Here is a 22509-nt window from a genome sequence, read left to right as displayed (position 1 = left end):
TGTGCAACCCAGCTGACCCTGTAATAGAATTTTTTGAAAGACACTTATTTTTGGTTGGGAATGAGAACCAGGAAAATAAAAGCTCTTATGGCAGAAGAAGAATGAGGGAGAGTGAAAGAAAATGACAGAGACTGAGAAAGAGCAATACAGTTATAAAATAAGGAAAAGGCAGAGATAGAGAAAGAGAACTAGAGATATGGAAACAAAAAAATGAATAACAAAAAAAGGAATCAGGTAAGAGATATTTTCCATAACAGTAAGCAATAGAATAAGGAATCCATAGAAAATGAAAAGATAAAAAGGGGGGTGACCTTTGCAAGTGTAGAACTGTGTAGGGTATCACTGTGGTCAGAGCATTGACTTTATGTACCACCATAACTACTGCCAAGTTTGGATCCTCTGGAGAAGTCACTTACCTACTGACAGTTTCAGTTTTCTCCTCCATAAATTTATTTGGTCGGTTTTGATGGTGTCTAAAGATGTTCCAGCTCTATGATCTTCTAGATTCCAGAGGGAGAATATGATTGTCTACCTGTCTGGAATAGAGTGATAGAATTAGAGAGAAGCAGGCATTGAAGGAAAGAAGAAGGCAGAAACAAATGACCACAAGAAATATAACTTTGTGGATCCGGGAAAATATGCATAACAAAAGAGTGTATAGAAAATTATCTGTGCAATTCCCTCACAGAGGGATCCATTAATTCTAAAGCTCTGATCATGATCAAAAAAGGAAAAAAAGAAAACCACTTTTTTTTTAAATTTATATTTATTTGTTTTTGTATTTTACATTTTTCTCCTAAGCTCTCTTCCCTTCCCCCACTCCCCACAGAAGGCAGTCTAATAGTCTTTACATTGCTTCCATGCTGTACATTGACCTGAATTGAATGTGTTGAGAGAGAAATCATATCCTTAAGGAAAAAAAAAACAAAATATAAGAGATAGCAAAATTACATAATAACTTTTTTTTTTAATTAGAGGTTATAGTGTTTGGTCTTTGTTCAAACTCCACAATGCTTTCTCTGGATACAGATGGTGTTCTCCATAGCAGATATCCCCAAATTGTCCCTGATTGTTGCACTGATGGAATGAGCAAGTCCATTAACATTGATCATCACCCCCATGTTGCTGTTATGGTGTACAATGTTTTTCTGGTACTGCTCATCTTGCTCAGCATCAGTTCATGCAAATCCTTCCATACTTCTCTGAATTGCCAATGCCCCGCTTGCTAATAGAACAATAGTGTTCCATAATGTACATATACCACAATTTGGTCAGCCATTGCCCAGTTAATGGACATTCACACAATCTCCAGTTATTTGACAGCACAAACAGAACTGCTATGAATGTTTTGGTACAAGTGATGTTCTTATCCTTTTTCATCATCTCTCTTCAGGGTACAGTCCCAGTAGTGCTATTGCTGGAACAAAGGGTATGCACATTTTTATTACCCTTTGGGCATGATTACAAATTGCTCTCCAGAAAGTTTGGATGACACCACATCTCCACCAACAATATATTAGAATCCCAGATTTCCCACTTCCCTTCCAACAGTGACCATTGTCCTTTCTGGTCATATTTGCCAACCTGCTAGGTGTAAGATATTACCTCACAGCTTCTTTAATTTGCATTTCTCTAATCAATAATGATTTGGAGCAATTTTTCATATGACTATTGATAGCTTTGATTTCATGATCTGTAAATTGCCTTTGCGTAACCTTTGCCCATTTGTTATTTGAGGAATGACTTTTTTTATAAATTTAACTCAGTTCTTTAAATATTTTAGAAATGATTCCTTTGTCAGAAGAAAGAGTTGTAAAAATTCTTTTTCAGTTTACTACATTTCTTTTGATCTTGGTTGCAGTGGTTTTGTCTGTGCAAAAACTTAGTAACTTAATGTAATCAAAATTATCTAATTTGTTTTTAATGATGTTCTCTATCTCTTCCTTGGTCATAAACTGCTTCCCTTTCCATAGATCTGACAGGTAAACTATTACTTCATCTCCCAGTTTGTTTCCTGTACCCATTTTGATCTTATCTCAGTATAGGGTGTGAGATGTTGGTCTAATTCCAGTTTCTGCCATACTAACTTCCAATTTTCTCAATAGATTTTATCAAAGAGGAAGTTTTTAATCCCCAAAGCTGGACTCTTTGGTTTTATCAAATAGCAGATTACTATAATCATTTCCTGAAATCTCTTTTACACCTAGTCTATTTTCCTCTGACCCACCACTCTATTTCTTAGCAAATATCAGACAGTTTTGATGACTGGTGCTTTGTAATATAATTTAAGGTCTGGTAGGGCTAAAGGAACTTCTTTTGCACTCTTTGCATTAAATCCCTGGAAATTCTTGACTTTTTATTTATCTATATGAATTTAATTACATTTTTTTCTAACTCATTAAAGTAATTTTTTTTTTTGAATTTTGATTGGTAGGGAACTTAAGAAGTAGTTTAATTTAGGTAGAATTGTCATTTTTTATTATATTAACACATTCTATACATGAGCAGGTGATATTTATACAGTTATTTAAATCTAATTTAATTTGTGTGAGAAGTGTTTTGTAATTGTTTTCAAAAAGTTTCTGACTCTGCTTTGGCAGGTGGACTCTGAAGCATTTTATATTGTCGGAAATTACTTTGAATGGGATTTCTCTTTCTAACTGTTTCTGTTGAATCTTTCTAGTCATATATAGTAATGTTGAGGATTTATGCGAGTTTATTTTATATCCTGCGACTTTCCTAAAGTTGCCAATTGTTTCTACTAGTTTGTTAGATGATTTTTTAGTATTCTCTAGGCATACCATCATGTCATATGCAAAGAGAGTTTTTTCTCTTCCTTCCCTATTCTAATTCCTTTAATTTCTTTTACTTTTTTCACTGCAGAAGCTAACATTTCTAACATATTATTTAGTAGTAGTGATGATAATGGGCATCCTTGTTTCACCCCTCATCTGTATTTAAAATTTATTTATTGAATTTTATAATTTTTCCCAAAACTTGCTTCCCTCCCCCCACTCCCCACAGAAGGCAATCTGTTCATTTTTACATTGTTTCCATGCTATATACATTGATCTCATTGAATGTGTTGAGAGAGAAATCATAGCCTTAAAAAAATAAAATATAAGAGATAGCAAGATTATATAAGACAACATGTTGTTGGGTTTTTTTTTTTAATTATAAGTAATAATCTTTGGTCTTGGTTCATACTCCACAATTCTTTCTCTGGATATAGATCATATCCTCCCTTGCGGATACCCAGAAATTGTCCTTAATTCCTTCATTGTTACAATTCTGAGATGACCAAGTGCATTAAGGTTGATCATTAACCCAATGTTGTTGGTATGGGGTACAATGTTCTACTGCTTCTGCTCATTTCACTCAGCATCAGTATTGCAAATCACTCCAGACTTCTCCAAATTCCAATCCCGCCTGATTTCTAACAGAACAGTAATGTTCCATAAGGTACATATACTACAGTTTGTTCTGCCATTTCCCAATTAATGGACATTCTCTCAGTTTCCAATGCTTTGCCACCACAAATAGAGCTGCTATGAATACCTGTGTACAACAATAATGCAAACTTATTGGCATACTGTTGCTCAAAATAATTTGAATTCCTCCTCATTGGTGGTGAGTTAATGTTTTTGGTTTATGCTACTTGCAATTTGGTTTTCTTATTTCTTTTTTTAAATCAAATTATTGTATAAAACAGAGTATTATATATTGTATATATTGTATATATTGTATAAAACAGTTTTATTAATTTGATTGTGTTTTTCCTAAAACATTTTTATTGCCCTTTGGGCCTAATTACAAATTGCTCTCCAGAAAGTTTGGATGACACCACATCTCCACCCACAATGTATTAGCATCCCAGATTTCCCACTTTCCTTCCAACAGTGACCATTGTTCTTTCTGGTCATATCTGCCAACCTGATAGATATGAGATGTTACCTCAGAGCTTCTTTAATTTGCATTCCTCTAATTAATAATGATTTGGAGTAATTTTTCATATGACTATTGATAGCTTTGATTCCATGATCTGTAAATTGCCTTTGTATAACCTTTTCCCATTTGTCATTTGGGGAATAGCTTTTTTTTTTATAAATTTAACTCAGTTCTTTAGATATTTTAGAAATGTTGTAAAAATTATTTTTCAGTTTACTACATTTCTTTTGATCTTGGTTGCAGTGGTTTTGTCTGTGCAAAAACTTAGTAACTTAATGTAATCAAAATTATCTAATTTGTTTTTACTGATGTTCTCTATCTCTTCCTTGGTCATAAACTGCTTCTCTTTCCATAGATCTGACAGGTAAACCATTACTTCATCTCCCAGTTTGTTTCCTGTACCCATTTTGATCTTATCTCAGTATAGGGTGTGAGATGTTGGTGTAATTCCATTTTCTGCCATATTAACTTCCAATTTTCTCAATAGATTTTTATCAAAGAGGAAGTTTTTAATCCCCAAAGCTGGACTCTTTGGTTTTATCACATAACAGATTACTATAATCATTTCTTGAACTCTCTTTTGCACCTAGTCTATTTTCCTCTGACCCACCATTCCATTTCTTAGCAAATATCAGACCGTTGTGATGACTGGTGCTTTGTAATATAATTTAAGGTCTAGTAGGGCTAAAGGAACTTCTTTTGGATTTTTTGCATTAAATCCCTGGAAATTTTTGACTTTTCATTTATCTATATGAAATTAATTACATGTTTTTCTAACTCATTACAGTATTTTTTTTTGAATTTTGATTGGTAAGGAACTAAAGATGTAGTTTAATTTAGGTAAAATTGTCATTTTTATTATATTAATTCGTTCTATGCATGACTAGGTGATATTAGTACAGTTATTTAAATCTAATTTATTTGTGTGAGAAGTGTTTTGTAATTGTTTTCAAAAAGTTGACTCTGCTTTGGCAGGTGGATTCCGGAGCATTTTATATTGTCTTAAATTACTTTGAATGGGATTTCTCTTTCTAATTGTTTCTGTTGAATCTTTCTAGTCATATATGTGTATATAGATATAGATATAGATATAGATATAGATATAGATATAGATATAGATATAGATATAGATATAGATATAGATATAGATATAGATATAGATGTAGATATAGATGTAGATATAGATATATAAATGTTTAGGGTATATGCAAGTTTATTTTATATCCTGCGAATTTCTTAAAGTTGCCAATTGTTTCTACTAGTTTGTTAGATCATTTTTTAGTATTCTCTAGGCATACCATCATGTCATATGCAAAGAGAGCTTTTTCTCTTCCTTCCCTATTCTGATTCCTTTAATTTCTTTTACTATTTTCATTGAAGAAGCTAATATTTCTAATATATTATTTAGTAGCAGTCATGATAATGGGCATCCTTGTTTCAACCCTGATCTTTATTTAAAATTTATTTATTTATTTTTGAATTATATAATTTTTCCCAAAACTTGCTCCCCTCCCCCCACACCCCAAAGAAGGCAATCTCTTCATCTTTACATTGTTTCTATGCTATATACATTGATCGAGTTGAATGTGTTGAGAGAGAAATCAGCCTTAAAAAATAAAATATAAGAGATAGCAAGATTATATAAGACAACATGTTGTTTTTTTAAATTATAGGTAATAATCTTTGGTCTCGGTTCATATCCCACAATTCTTTCTCTGGATACAGATCATATTCTCCACTGCAGATACCGAGAAATTGTCCTTGATTCCTTCATTGTTGCAAATCTGAGATGACCAAGTGCATTAAGGTTGATCATTAACCAAATGTTGTTGGTATGGGGTACCATGTTCTAATGCTTCTGCTCATTTCGCTCAGCATCAGTATTGCAAATCACTCCAGACTTCTCCAAATTCCAATCCTGCCTGATTTCTAATAGAACAGTAGTGTTCCATAAGGTACATATACTACAGTTTTTTTTTTTTGCCATTTTGCAATTAATGGAAATTCTCTCAGTTTCCAATACTTTGCCACCACAAATAGAGCTGCTATGATTATTTTTGTACAACAATAATCCATTTGTGTCCCAGATTTCCCACATCCCTTCCATTATTCATCATTGTTCTCTATGATCATATTGGCCCATCGGAGAGGAGTGGGGTGGTACCTCAGAGCTACTTTAATTTGCATTTTCTAATCAGTAATGATTAAGAGCTGTTTTTCATATGACTATGGATCTCTTTGATTTCCTCATCTGTAAATTACCCCCGCATATCTTTTGACAATTTGTCAAATGGGGAATGGCTTATTTTTTTAAAACATGACTGAGTTCTCTATGTATTTTAGAAATGAGTGCTTTGTCAGAAATGCTAGTTGGAAAAATTGTATCCCAGTTTACTACATTTCTTTTGATCTTGGTTACACTGGTTTTGTCTGTGCAAAAGCTTTTTAATTTAATATAATTGAAATTATCTAGTTTGTTTTTAATGATGTTCACCATCACTTCCTTGGTCATAAATTGCTTCCCTTTCCCTAGATCTGATAGATAACTGTTCCTTGATCTCCTAGTTTGCTTATAATATAGTCTTTTGTGTCTAAGCCCTGTATCCATTTTGATCTTATCTTTGTAAGATGTGAGGTGTTAGTCTAATGCAAGTTTTGGGGATACTACCTCCCAATGTTTGTTTCCATCACTTTTTATTGAAGAGAGAGTTTTTAATCCCTAAAGCTGGTCTCTTTGTCACCCCTGATCTTATTGAGAAGGCCTCTAGCTTATCTGCACTGCATATAATGCTTGTTGATGGTTTCAGATAGATACTGCTTATTCTTCTTAGGAACAATCCATTTATTCCTAGTATTCCTATTACTAGTATTTTTAGTAGGAATGAGTGTTGGATTTTGTCAAAGGCTTTTTCAGCCTTTCAAAATCTATTGAAATAATCATGTGATTTCTGATAGGTTTGTTATCAATATCATTAATTATGTCAGTTTTCCTCATATTGAACCAACTGTGCATTCTGTGGATAAATCCTACTTGGTCATAGTCTATTGTCCTAATGATAACTTGCTGTAATCACTTTGCTATGATTTTTATTAAGGTTTTTGCATCTCTTTTTATTAGGGAGATAGGTCTCTAATTTTCCTTCTCTATTTTGACTCTGCCTGGTTTAGGTATCAGCACCATATTGGTGTCATAGAAAGAGTTAGGCGCAGTTCCATCTTCACCTGTTTTTTCCAAAGAATTTATATAGAATTGGAACCAATTGTTTCTTAAATGTTTGATAGAATTCACTTGTGAATCCATCTGGGCCTGGAGATTCTTTCTTAGGGAGTTCATTGATGGCTTGTTGAATTTCTTTTTCTGTGATAGGGTTATTTGGGTATTTAATTGCTCTTCATTTAACCCGGGCAACTTATATTTTTGTAAATATTCATCCATTTCACTTTAGATTATCAAACTTTTTGGCATACCTTTGCTCAAAATAATTTTGAATTATTACTTTGATTTCCTCCTCATTGGTGGTGAATTAATGTTTTTGATTTATGATACTTGCAATTTGGTTTTATTATTTCTTTTTTTAAATCAAATTATTGTATAAAACAGAGTATTATATATTGTATATATTGTATATATTGTATAAAACAGTTTTATTAATTTCATTGTGTTTTTCCTAAAACTAAATCTTGGTTTTATTTATTAGCACAATAGCTTTCTTACTTTCAATTTTATTGTAATCATTCCTATAATTTTTAGATTTTTAATTTCATATTTAATTGGGGGGTTTTAATTTGTTCTTTCTCTAGTTTTTTTTTTTAGTTGAATGCTTAGTTCACTGACTTCCTCTTTCTATAAATTATTCAGGTAAGCATTTAAAGATATAAAACATCCCCTGTATACTGCTTTGACTGTATCCTATCAGTATTGGAAGGTTGGTTCATTATTGTCATTATCTAAGATGAAATCATTAATTCTTTCTATAATTTGTTGTTTGATCCACGCATTCTTTGAAATGAGATTATTTAGCTTCCACACATTTTTAGCTCTATCTCTGAGACATTTTTGCATGGGACTTTTATTTCATTATGATATGAGAAGATCATATATTTGTCTTTCTGCATTTGATTATTAGCTTTTTATGCTGTAGTACATGGTCAATTTTTGTGTAATTGCCATGTAATGAAATAAAAGATTATATTTTTTTGTATCCCCTTTCAATTTTCTTGAAATGTTTGTCAGGCCTAGGTTTTCTAACATTCTATTTACCTCCTTAACTTCTTTCTTTTTTATGTTTAGATTTATCTAAATCTACGAGTGGGAGGTTGACATCTCCCACCAGAAGAGTTTTGCTGTCTATGTCTTCCTGGAACTCATTCAGGTTCTCCTCCAAGCTGTTGGATTCTATACCACTTGGTGCATCCATATTTACTATTGAAATTGCTACATTGTCTATGCTATCTTTTTGAAGGATATAGTTTCCGTCCTTATCTCTTTTAATGAGATCTATTTTAGCAGCTGTTTGTCAATTTTAGATTTCATCCTGGAGACTCTGGAGGTCATTGAATAGTGGAGTTCAGTCTTTGGATTTGATCATTTTAATAGCTGGTGGAGAATGGGGAGGAATGGGGGGAAATGGAAACAGGAGAAGCAAAAAACATGACTCCTTCAATAGTCCAGGTATGAAATGATGAGGAATTACCTCAAAGTGGTAAAAGTGTCAAAGGGCCGAGGTGGCACATGTGAGAGATGTTATGAAGGAAAAATGGACAAGCTATAGTGACAGAAAATGAATCCTTTGGTTTTCCTACCAAATATTTCCCCTTTTCTCCATTGACTCATCTCCTTTGTTTTCTTTTTGTAAAATGTTGCTTATGCCTTAGTATTCTGAGTGCCTATAAGATTATAAAATACAAATTTGCTCCTTAGGAAGTTGTGATTTTTTCTTTTCGTTGAAGTCAACTTTTCTTAGCATCCTAATATTTGTAGGCTAAACCAGGTATAGTGTAACAGACAAGCCTCAAACCTTCTGTCCACCAGGGCTTTATCTAGGTAATTTTTAACTTGTTTCTTATTCTGAGGTGGCATGTTTGCCATGTCTGTCCATGTATTAGCTTTCTATGATTATTGCCCTTTTAACTGTTTGTGGTCATTTTGACATATTATATATATATATATATATATATAAAATATATATATATATTTTATATATATATTTGTCTGTGTCTGTGTATGTATGTGTGTGTGTGTGTGTGTGTGTGTGTGTGTGTGTGTGTGTGTGTGTGTGGTATAGGGAGAATAAGGTGTAAAGACCAAAGCATTTTGTGCTGGGGTTGGGATCTCATCCCTGGCTTATTGCTGTCCAAGTTGTTGACTGTGCAACCTAGGCACTGCCTTTGCAAAGGTTTGTTTCCTTCTTTAGGTTCAGTCACTGCCTATACACTGATTTGTGCCCAACCCAGTGCTGTCTTTTATCCCTGTGTCCCCACAGTTAAGACCTTGTTTGGGGTTGAAACACATCCTGCTGAATACCTATCTAGTTGCTGGGTCTTGTGCTGTTGTCAAGCTGTGGGGACCTGAACTGGATTGTGGCTAAAAGCCTCCCTGCTGGCTCTCAATACTCTCCCACCTGGCTCGGCTTTTTTCCCTTCCCCCCAAAGTGACAGATCTTCACTGAAGATGCTCCAAGATTTCTACAATTGAAAACTTTTTTGGATATTTTTTATCTTTTCTTTTCTAGAAAAGGAATAAATTTTAAATAATCCAGTCTCAGACAAAGACAAAAGATCTTTGGCTTAAAGAAATACAAAAATACCCCTGTAATCAATAGATTCACAAGAAAATTCTTTCAAAGTATGAAAGAACAGATAATACCCACACTTCACAAATTATTCTCTAAATATTTTCTATATGAGAGAAATATTTTTCTCTACATTAACAAGGGAAAGAGTAAATTCAAAAAGAAAATTATAAGCCAATACAATTAATGAATATTAACTCTGAAATTTTAAATAAAATCCTATCAGAGTACAGTGACTGATACAGGAAATCAGTTATGATCAACTTGCATATATATCAGGGATGCAAGAATGGTTTAATATTTTTCAAAAAAGCAATGAATATAATTTAATTGTGTTAAACCCTCAAAAGCACAAATTATGCAATAATCTCTAGAATGTAAATCTTTCACAAAGTATAACAATTAATTCATGTTAATTTCTCTAATATCATAAAAAGAATCTAAAACTTAAAGCAGTTATCATTTTCAAATACAATATGTTAAACTGAGTACAGGATTAAAGTAAAGATTCCCACTCTTCCCACTATTATTTGATACAACAATGGAAAATATTAATGATAGCAATAAGACAAGATAAAGAGACTAAAAGAATGAAGAGGTAAAGAGGAATTAAAGTATCCCTGTTTACTTACGATTTGATGATTTAATTAGAAAACTCCAAGTAATTTTTTTCACATAAAAAGTGAGAGCATTAACAGTCCACAAAGCTGTAGTTTACAAAATAAATCCTCAAAAATGAACAACAATATTAGAACAACAATAGAGAAGAAAAAAGAACAGAATGGGAAATACTGTGAGAAATAACTTCAAAATGCATAAAATATCAGGCATTCACCTTTCCAAAACACCCACAAAAATGACTTACATAGATGTAACTAAACAATTATAATATAGAAAGTGAACAATCTAAACTACTAGAGGAATACTCAGTCCTCATGGCCATGCCATGGCAATAATATCAAAATGACAATAATACCAAAATTCAGTTATAATTTTACTGCTCTAACAATCAAATTACAGAGCTTATTAAAAGAACCGAATTGTGGAAAGTAAGATATGTACACTATCAAGTGAAATCATGAAGAGAAAAGTTAATGCAATGATATAAAAGAATGTGCATACATCAAACTATGCCTTAAAAGATCTCTCATTTGGGGCGCGGCTAGGTGGCACAGTGCAAAAAGCAACGACCCTGCAGTCAGGAGTACCTGGGTTCAAATCCAGTCTCAGACGCTTAATAATTACATAGATGCGTGGCCTTGGTCAAGCCACTTAACCCCATTTGCCTTGTAAAAAAAAAGATATCTAATTAAATTCTACTTAAAATCCAAGGGTAAGAGATAGAAATACAAATTCCATTCAAAATAACTATAGACAACATAAAATACTTGGTAGTCTACCTCCCAAGACAGACCCAGAAAATGTGTGAACACAATTGCAAGTCACTTTTCACAAGAATAAAGTTAGATCTAAACAACTGGAAAAACGTCAATTATCCTTGATTTTTGAGCTAATATATTAAACATGCCAAATATATCCAAATTAAATTATTTATTTAGTACCTTACCAATGAAACTAACCAATAACTATTTTACTGTTGTAGAAAATATAGGAACACATTTATTTGCAGCACAAAAGGTCAAAAATATCGAGGAAACTGATGAAAAAAATTAAATTAACAAAAGTAGCCACAATGTACCAGATGTGAAACTAAATTATAAAGCTGTAGTCCTTAGAACTGGGTGGTGTTGTTTAAGTAGAGTAGAGTAAATGAACCAGTCGATTAGGGTAGGTATGAAAGAAAAGATAGTAAATGATTATACTAATCTCTTGTTTGACAAACACAAAGACATTAACTTCTGGAATAAAAAGTCACTACTGAGAAAGACTATTGGAAAAAATGAAAAATAATATGACAAAAAGTAGGCATAGACCCACATCTCATACTGTTTTCTAACATAAAGTCAAAATGGGTACAGGATTTAGACATAAAGGGGAAATACCATAGACCAATTCACAGCTCAAGAAATGCTCTGTCAGATCTATGGAAAGGGGAGAAATTTATCACCATACAAGAAATAGAGTACATTATACATTATAAAATGCATGATTTTGACTACATTAAATTAAAAAAGGTTTTGCACTAATTAAACCAATGCTGTCGAGAAGGAAAACAGAAAACTGGGAAATAATTTTCTCAATTTAGGGTTCTGATAAACGTCTCATTTCTAAAATATATAGAGAAAAGAATAAAATTATAAAATTACAAGTCATTCCCCAACTGATCAATGGTCAAAAGATATGAACAGGCAGTTTTCAAATGAAGAAATTAAAGCTATTTATAATCCTATAAAAATGTTCCAAGGCATCATTTGTTAGAGAAATGAAAATTAAAACAACTCTGAGGTACCACCTCAAACCCTATCAGATTGGCTAAGATGACAAAAAAGAAAAGTGATTAATGTTGGAGAGGATTTGGAAAAACTAGGATGCTAAAGAATTTTTGCTGGAGTTGTGAACTGATTAAACCTTTCTAAGTGTTTTCTGGAGAGCAATTTGGAACTATGCCCAAAGTTCAATAAAACTGTCCATAACTTTGATCTAGGTCTATATGTCAAACATTACTAGCTCTATATCTGAAAGATATTCTCCTAAAGGGGAAAAAGGCCGCAAGCCCAAAATTATTTATAGGAATGTTTTTTTCTGGTTGTGACAAAGAATTGGAAAATCAGTGAATTCCCACCAATTGGGGAATGACTGAATAAGCTATGCCACAGGAATGTGAAATCTTGAGGGTTCAGACTTTAGAAAAGCCTGAAAAGACATCCATGAACTAATATTGAGTGAAGTGAGCCAAGGCAGCAGATCTTATTATATATTAACAGCAACATTGTGACATGGATGAACTATGTTAGATGCAGTTCCTCTCAACAATTCAGTGCTCAAAGACATACCTTAGGGACCCGTTATGATAAATGGCATCCACATACAGAAAAAATACAAAAACCAACAACAATAGTCCCCCCCCAAAACCAAACAGACTATGAAGTTTCAATGTAAAACAAAGCATAATGTGCTCACTTTTTTAAAATATGTTTTTTGTCTTTTATTACTTCCTCATGTTTTTTCACTGAGTTTTAATTTCCTCTTTCACAACATAATGGATATGGAAATGTGATAAACAGGAATGTACATGTATAACTTTTGCCAGGTTCTTCCCTTTCCATGGCAATTGCAGAGAATAAGGAGAATGTGTAGAAAAATGTGGAACTCAAAAACTTGCATGTGGATGAATGCTGAAAGCTATCTTTGTTTGAAACTAGGAAAGAAATAAAATTTTTTAAAAAGTAAAGGAGTCATAAGCCAATTGATCAGTGATTAAAGGGTATGAACAGGTAGGTTTTCAATGAGGAATTCAAACCCATATAAAGATATGTGAGAATATCCCTAAATATTATTAGTTAAAATATATATTAAAATAACTTTGAGACATTACCTTATACCCATCAGATTGCCTAAAGGTATACATGCTTTTCAACAGGGGAATGGCTATTGCAATCTCTAGTATATGACTGATGGAATATTGTGATAGAGTGAAGAAATGATAAGCTGGTTGCCTGAGAAATATAAGAAAAGACTGAAACTAAGAAGAGAAATACCATCCACCCATAGAGAAGGAGCTAACAAATAGAAATATACATAGTATGATCCTCCAAAAAGTAGATGTGTGTGTGTATATATATATATATATATATATATATATATATATATATTCATAAATGGGATATATATGTATATATATATTCCATTTAATCTTAACCCTCTTTAGGGAGGGAGTTACAGGAGGAAGAAAAAATTTAATAAAAATGCACAGTGTTGGGTCAGCGAGGTGGTGAAGTGGATAAAGCACAGGCCCTGGATTCAGGAGTACCTGACTTCAAATCTGGCCTTAGACACGTAATAATTACCTAGCTGTGTGGCCTTAGGCAAGCCACGTAACCCCATTTGCCATGCAAAAACCTAAAAGAAATGCACAGTGTAGCAAAAAAGAAAATGTAGAAGGACACAAAGAATATCCAGATTCCTTTGAAAACTATAAGTAGGGGTGGCTAGGTGGTGCAGTGTATAGAGCACTGGCCCTGGAGTGCAGTGTATGGAGCACCGTACCTGAGTACCCCATTTGCCTTGCAAATTCCTTTAAAAAAACTACAAGCAGAATTTATTAAATGGGTTATTGAAAAATGTAAATTTTTGGTTTCATATAGAATCTACTCCTATATTCGCTTTTTTGCATGGAAATAGTCTTGCATTTAACTACAAAAAGAATAAAAAACATAAAAAAAAAGCACCAACAAAGATAAAATTTTGAGACATTAACATTATACAATAAGAATCTCAGCTCATTTTCCAATCAGTCCAAAATCAAATTTTATTAAAATACAGAGTTGAACATGTACCTTCCTTTAATCTCTCTCACTATTCACACTCACAATAAACTTCCTATCACTTCCAGGATCAAAAATAAAATCCTCTGCTATTCTCATCTTTTTAAACTTTAAGCCCCTTGTTGTCTTTCCACACTTCCAGCACTAACTGATTTAATAGCATTGACCTCCTTCATTTTTCATGATGAAGAATCTTCATCCTTCATCTCTACTCATTTTCTCTGGTTGTCCCCCCATGTCTGGGATTCTCTGCCTCTTCATTTCTGCCTTCAGGTTTTCCTGGATTCCATCAAGTAGCACCTAAATCACCACCATATACAGGAAGCAGTTTCTGTTCCCCTTTAATTATAGTCCCCTCCCACTCATGATTATACCTTCTTGGTACAGATATGCTTTGTTGCTCTTGTTTACACATCTCCCTCACCATTATACTGAGAACTCTGGAAAGGCAGGGACTACCTTTTGCCTTTTTTTTAACACCAAGAATTACTACAGTGTATGACACATGATAGGTGTTTAATAAATGCATACTGATTGACATGAGCTAGAAGAGTTATATTTAATTCATTTTCAATTATTTAATGCAATGATTATAGCAGGAACTTCAATCACAGTTTAGAAATGTATGTAGCCAGATAATGCAATGCTTTAATTTTTAAGAAAATTTAACACTGGCACATTCTCACTCCAAGGGTATAAAGCTTAAAATGCTTGGTAACAGTCTTTCTTTTTAAAAATGATATGAACACAAATATATCAAGATTTACCATTTATTTTAAAATCCACATTCAATTGATTTACATAGTATAATTTTCTGAAATTTTGCTCAATTCTTGTGTCTATACTAATATCTGGTTGAAGTTCAGTCATAATTTAAATAATAACATTGACTTTCAATTGATATAATCTTCATCCAATAAGTGAAGTGTCATTTCACATATGTGATTGATTGTTATACTATTTCTCCTCAGTTCAAAAAGTATTTATTAAACCAAAGGTTCTTTCAACTTTGACTAACAGAATACCACAATGATTCTTTTTTTGGCTGTTTTATCCTTGCAGTCTACAGAACATTGTTTAATGTTTATTATTCTACAGAAATGTAGAAAACCATTTAAATCAATTTCAGGTTTATAATTTCATTTCATTTTCTTTCATCTTGCCATAATCAAATCTGTTCTTCACAAGTCCAATTAGAGAATTTTAAACAATCAAAACAGTTAAAAATGATTTCATTATTCCTTCTGTTTGAGAACAGATGCAAATTCATCTATGGAATTATATTTCCAAACACGATATTCCTGGCAAGAGCATTAAGTTTACTGTTTTATTAAATTAATCATCTTTAGTCTTATTGCATTTAAATATTCTTGAAATTCATGGTTTCTAGGATCAGTCCTTAAAAGTGCATATTCTGCACAGTTTGAGTGTTGATTTGGTGACTACAATTTAAATTAATTTAATCAAGTTTCTTCAAGAATGCCAATTAATAAAGTAAAATTTTTCAAGAAATTAATGTCAATTAATTTCAGATCTGGAGTCAGAAAGATCTATACAAAAATTTGATCTCATATACTTACAAATTTGTGACCCTGAGTAAGTTCATTAACTCTGCCTTATTTTCTTCATCTGTAACTGACTAGAGAAGAAAAAGTCAAATCTCTTCAGCATCTTTGACATGAAAACCTCACAGTGAGTCATTAATAATAAAAAATGACAGAAATGAATGAAAAACAATAATAGTAACATTCTCTTTTTAACATAATTGGAAAATAAATGTGCAAAAATTTATTTGTAATTATGGATAATCCTACCATATACCTCCTAAAGAGAAAATCACTTATTTCACTTTAAAGATTTTAGTCTCCGTTCTTTAACAGTAATTTTAGTTTGGTTTGATTTTTCTTAAATTTTATTGACCATAAATATAATTAATTTCATTTAGAGACTTTCTAAATTCTCTTTTTGAATTGAATATTGAGGGGATGCCCTCCAATTGAAGAATGACTAAATGAGTTTTGGTATATGAAGATCATAAAATATTATTGTTCTGTAAGAAATCATGAGTGGCCTGATTTCAGAAGAGCGTGGAAAGGCTTGCATGAACTGATGCTGAGTGAATTGAGTAGAACAGAACATTACACAGAACAAAAGAAACATTGTGAGATGAGCAACTATTGATCTACCTAGCTCCTCTCAGTTCAGTGGTCAAGGACAATCCTTAGAGACAGTTCATGGGAAAATACCATCCACATCCAGAGGAAAATGCTTTGGATTCTGAATGTAGAGCCAAGTGTACTATGTACACTTTTTTTGGCTTTTTGTTTTTACATATTCTGTTTTTCATTTTCTATTACTACAATAATCTTGAAATTGAAGGAATTATATTTTGGAAGAAAGAGACAAAACTCTCACTCTTTGCAGATGACATGATGGTATACCTAGAGAGTCCTAAAAAATCATTTAAAACAACTACTATAAACAATTAGCAACTTTACCAAAGTGGCAGGCTATAAAATATAAAAAAAAATCCTCTTGAATACTCAACATTCCTGTACATTTTTGTCCCTGAGAGTGAGTCAGAGACAGGACTGCAAAATGTCAGAATGGGATTTATTACAAGTGTTTGGCTAGGGGGCTACATTTGCTCAAACCACACAGCCCCAAGTGTTTAGAAATAAGGTTTTTTATAGTATTTTGAGGGGTAGGGGTATGGTGAATAAGCATGGTACAGAAGCAAAGATAGCTGTTAGATATATTTCTTTGTCAGACTGTTACAGACATTTGACATAATATAGATAGGCAATCAATAAAAGACACAAGGGGTTCAGGGTCTGCCTTCGGTCTAACATGTTTCCTGTGGTACAGGGCAGTCACATACCAGGGAGACTTAGGTTAGGTATACTTTGTTATGTCACTGCTCCAGCTCCATCTGGGGAGCAGGGAGGCAGTTTTAGGAGGGAGCAGTAAATTGCAAAAAGAGCCAAACTAGTAGCTTAACAAGAACATTTAATTCATAACACAAAATTCAAAACAGTACAAGAATGATAGATAAATTCATAACATAAAATTCAAAACAGTACAAGAATGATAGATAAAAGCTATTATTTTATATAATTGGAAAATAAATATAATATTTATGTAAAAAAAGAAATGCTACACTTAGATGTAGGGAAGAATCTTCTTTACCCACTTTGGCTTGAGAAGAAAGGCATTAACCAAAGGCATTAACTCTAACAAACAAGAGGTAAAATGCAAAGATTGGTGATTTTCCAATAAAACAACTGAGTTGAAAAAGTGGTAGCCTGATCTTGTTCCCAGATCACTTTTAAAAACAAGTCTGGCCATGTCCATGTAAAAACAAGACCTTTCCATTGTTGTCCTTCCCATGTACAAGTGAAAAGGCATTGACTACTGTGTTGAACAGCAATGGAAAAATAGATACTGCACACCACAGTGTATAAGGGAGCAAAAGGAGAAATGATAGATAACAGAATGTGGGGTTTGGGTAGCACAGAAGAGTCAGTCAGGACAACAGCTGAAAATGGTCTTGTATAAGAGTAACAGAAATAGATGTTTTAAAACCTCATAAAGACTGTGGGGAATGCCCTTTTAAGTTCTTCTCTTTTATTACACTCTAGATGTTTGTCAAGGGCTTTGTACTGTTTCTTCCAGTGGCCTCATTTCTTGCAATAATGACAAACCCTTGCTACTTGGTTCACAGAATAGTTACTAGTGACAGGTAGATTTTGGATAGGAACTGATACCTGCTTAAGGTGCATGGTATATACTTTAATCTTTCTTTGTTCTTAATTCCTGTTTTCCCTGGAGCTCTTCTAACAGGGCTGCTAAGTTCTGAGCTAGCTGAGCAGCTAGTTCAACTATAAACTGGGGATATTTAGTTGGTCATTATCATTGGGTAATTTTAATATTTTGTGACGGAAAATGTTGAAGATCCTTAACATAATAAGAGAGAAACTGTGTTTGTCCTCTTGCTTACTGAACATGCGGTAGATAATTTGCATTAAAAGTCTCAACTAGATGACCAAAAAAATAAAATATTGATTCATCTTGTTTATGAATAACAGTTTTGAGTTTTGAAAAATTCACTGGTTAGTGAAAAGCAAATGGGCTAGCCTTTATTAAAGCATCCCCTAAAGCAATATAGTGCCTTTGCTGATCAATGCAAGCTACCCAATCTGTCTCCTGAAACTCCTCAAAAGTAACTTTAATGTTGGCCATTCTGAACTAGTTCTTTGCCTCTCCTCTTCAACTAAGGTTATAATTAACCTTTAAATCTCTGGGATACCAGTGTGATAGAATTACAGACTAATTTTAACTGATCACAAAAGCCTTCTGGATCTTGACAGGTGTGGGTGCCATGACTTAAATTTATACTATGAGATAATATAAAGCTTAATATCAGATGCCACCTGTCCTTTTTCATGCAAAGTTAGAAAAGTCCGAGGGTCTGGTCTAGTTTGCACCTTAAAAAGATAGATGTAGACAGGGTCAGTAGTAATCATTTCTTTGTCCGTTATCATGTATTTTTCTTTTGCCATTTCTCTTTTTCTCTCCGTGTCTCTCTTGCTCTGTCTGGTTCTGGGACAAGTAGCTCTAGCCAAACCAGGCCCTGTCTTCGTTTTCTTGTCTCAGGGGCCTATTCCTTGTATGTTTTTGTCTCTTCTTTTTGTAGAATTTTAAGAAAGGTTTTTTTTCTCTTCCTCATTAACAGGGATATTGAGCTGGAAAGAAACTACAGACCATCCAATTAAAAGACATGAATCTTTAGAAAAAGAAACCCTTTCTGGGAGAGATTAAATAACTTATCAACCTGAGGCAAGATTGGAACTCTGGTACACAAAACTCCAAATTCTATTGCTCTTCATTTCTCATCAGGCTGACTTCTGGTCTTGTCTTCTCCATCAGAACCATGCGTCTCTTTTTTCCTCGAGCATCTCTTCAGACCTTGAATTCACTTTGCAGAAGAATCATCAGATCCTATCTCTCCCTGAATGTATTGTTCCTCCCAGAACTTCCCTTTATGGAGGGCACCCATACCATTCAGCTCTACGTTAACTACCAGGATACACTCAGCATAGTTTAATCTTTGTTCCAGCCTGGATACTGTCCTCTCCAGAGCCACACTCACTTTTTAGTTTTCTCTATCTACTATGATGACTTCCACCACTGGTTCATACTTCTCTGAGGGCAGTGATTGTTTTTTGTTTCTTTCTATTTGTCTTCCCAGACCATAGCATACTGCCCTATACTCTGATCCCTTGTAAACTGCCTTGTGGATTACCAAGGGACAGTTGCTTGTTTAATCTGCATCTTTATTTTGATTTCTGTCACTATTCTACCTGCATTTCTGTCTTGTTTCTCCAGCTCTGTTATTCTTTTCTCTTCTTTGTCTTTTCCTTCTATAGAAAAATCCCTTCATGCTGGCTCTCTGTCCTCCTAAAAGCAATATTGTCTAAGTCTCAATTCTAATGAATATTGTGTATGTATAGCCTATATCAGAATCTTTGCTTTCATGGGGTTCTGGGAGAAAATGACAGGAGGCAAGATGAAAAATTTTACAAAAATGAATGTGGAAAATTATATGTACGTAAAATTGCATAATTGGAAAAATAATACTGCATCAAGATGAAATTTTTGAGTTCCAGATACTCCCCTTTTTTCAAATCCCTCTGCTACCTAGTGGAGAAGTCAAGAAAAATATACATTTTACATATGAAGATATGCAAAATATATTTCTATACTAGCCATGTTGCAAAAAAAATTTAAGAATAATTGAGTTAGTGTGAAAAAAGTATGCTTCAATATTTTTCTCTTCTCTCATTGCACTTGGATAACCTTTTTCTTCATTAGTCCTTTGGAATTGACTTAGTTCATTTTATTGATTAGAGTAGCTAAGTCTATCACAGGTGCTCATCATTACAATATTGCTAGTACTGCGTACAATGTTCTCCTGGTTTTGTTAACTTTACTTTGCATCCATTCAAATCAATCTTCTCAGGTTGTTCTGAAATCATCCCCCTCATTATTTCTTATATCACAATAATTATATTACTTCACAATAACATACCACAACTTATTCAACCATTTCCCAGTTGATGGACACCCCTTTCATTCCCATTTATTTGCTTCCATTCAACAAGGGCTCCTATTAATATTCTTGTACATAGAAGTCTATTGACCTTTTTAGACATCTCTTTATGATATAGTTCTTCTCATTGTATTGTAGGTCACTAAGCAAGAAACATTTTATTGTTTATTGGAAATAGGTTAAAATAGTTTTCCTGAACAGTTGAATCAAATCACAACTCTACCAATCTTTCCTTAGTGTCCCTATTTTTCCCTATCTCCTCTAGCAGTTATAATTTTTCCTCTCTTTCATATCAGACAATCTGCTAAATGTGAGATGTTATTTAGGATTTGATGCAATTTGCATTCCTTTGAACAGTAGTGACATATAACATTTTTCATGAATTTAGATAGCTTTGATTTCTTCTTTTAATAAGTCTATTCATATTTTTGATCATTTATAAATTGAGGACTAGTTTTTTTATTAACTCATCTCTGTTCCCTATATATTTGAGAAATTAAACGTTTATCTGAAATAATGCCATTTTCCCCATTTTATGTTTTCTTTTAATTTTACTGAATTTGTTCAGTTTGTCAAAAAAATTTTAAATTTCATGTAATCAAATTTATATTTTAATTGCTGTAATCCTTTTTATTTGTGGTTTGGTCATAAACTATTTCTGTATTAAAAGATCTTACAGGTAACTTTTTCCATGTGCATCTTCCTTGCTTATGATGTCACCCTTTATTTCTAAAAATGTACAAGTTTTGAGCTTACTGGTGATGGTCAGATAACCTCTCAAATTCTGAATCTAGGTTGTGTCTGTCCATCTGTGACTCATCAGAGCAATATCAGCTCGAAAGGTTATTCACCGAATGGCACATGTGAATATTTGGTGTGAAAATCTCTCTAAATTTGTACATCTCACATTTCTTTTGAAGTACTGAAATTCTGCTTTACTGATATTGTACAAAACCTTCTTTGATTATGGGCATACCATGCTGGGTGGCCCTGTGTCAGTATTTCCTATGTTTCACAATCAATTCTCAATTTCTTCAGGGAGACCTTGAGATTGTCCATGTATTGTTATGTGCGAACTGTCCATAAGACTGATTTTAGAACAAATGATCATCTGGCACTTAAACAATGTGGACAGCCCACTGGAGTTGAGCTCTCTGCCATAGAATTTGAATGCCTAACAGTTCTACTAGAGAAAAGACCTTGGTGTCCAGTACTTTATCCTGCTAGATAAGTTTGAGAATCTTCCTAAGACAATTCAAATGGAAATGATTAACTTCTCTGAAGTGGCACTGCTGGACTGTCCAGGATTCACAGGTTTACAACACCAAGGTCAACACAGCAACTCTGTAATGCTATAGCTTGGTTGCAGCCTCATGCCTTTTCTCTCCCACAATCACCTTTTGTCTCCCAAACTGCCACTGGCAATGTGTGCATCATCTGTGTGTATAACCCTGGAAACTATATTGCCAACGTAAGTGAGTTTATCAAACTTGATAATATGGTATGGAATGTTGGTCTGTGCCTAATTTCTTCTAAACTACTTTCCAAGATGCTCAATATTTCTTGTCAAATAGTTAATTCTTGCCCCCTAAAGCTTGGGGTTTTGTGTTTGGTAAACCCTAGATTACTAAGGATTATTCACTGCTTTATATTATGTACTTAATCTATTGCACTCATCTTCCACTTTATTTCTTTTTCAGTATGAGAATGTTTTGATGAATGTCACCTTATAATACAGCTTGAAGGCTGGTTGCCCTACATCACTTCATCCCCATTGATTTCCTTGATATCCTGGATCCTTTGTTCTTCCAGATGAATTATTTTTTTGGCTCTATATAAAAATTCTTTGGTAGCTTGATGGTTTTATCACTGAAACAGCAAATTAATTTAGATAGAGGTATCATTTTTATACTATTCATTAGTTCTATACATGAATAAGTGATATATATATATAGCCTATTTATAAAATTTATCTTTATTTTTGCAAACAATATTTCATAAATAAGCTCAAAATAGTTCTTGGGTTTGCCTTGACAGGCAGGTTCTCAAATTTTTAAATCATTTTAAGTTATTTTATATACAAATTTTTATCTCATTGTATCTTATGAAATATTCTTTATTCAAATACCTTAAATTATTTGTACTTCTCTTGTTTCCATACATTTCTATTACATATTAAATCTTGATAGTGACTATAGAAATCCTCTTATGA

Source organism: Macrotis lagotis, chromosome X, assembly GCF_037893015.1.
Source record: "Macrotis lagotis isolate mMagLag1 chromosome X, bilby.v1.9.chrom.fasta, whole genome shotgun sequence".
Taxonomy (NCBI): Eukaryota; Metazoa; Chordata; class Mammalia; order Peramelemorphia; family Peramelidae; genus Macrotis; species Macrotis lagotis.
This window is presented reverse-complemented; position numbering follows the sequence as displayed.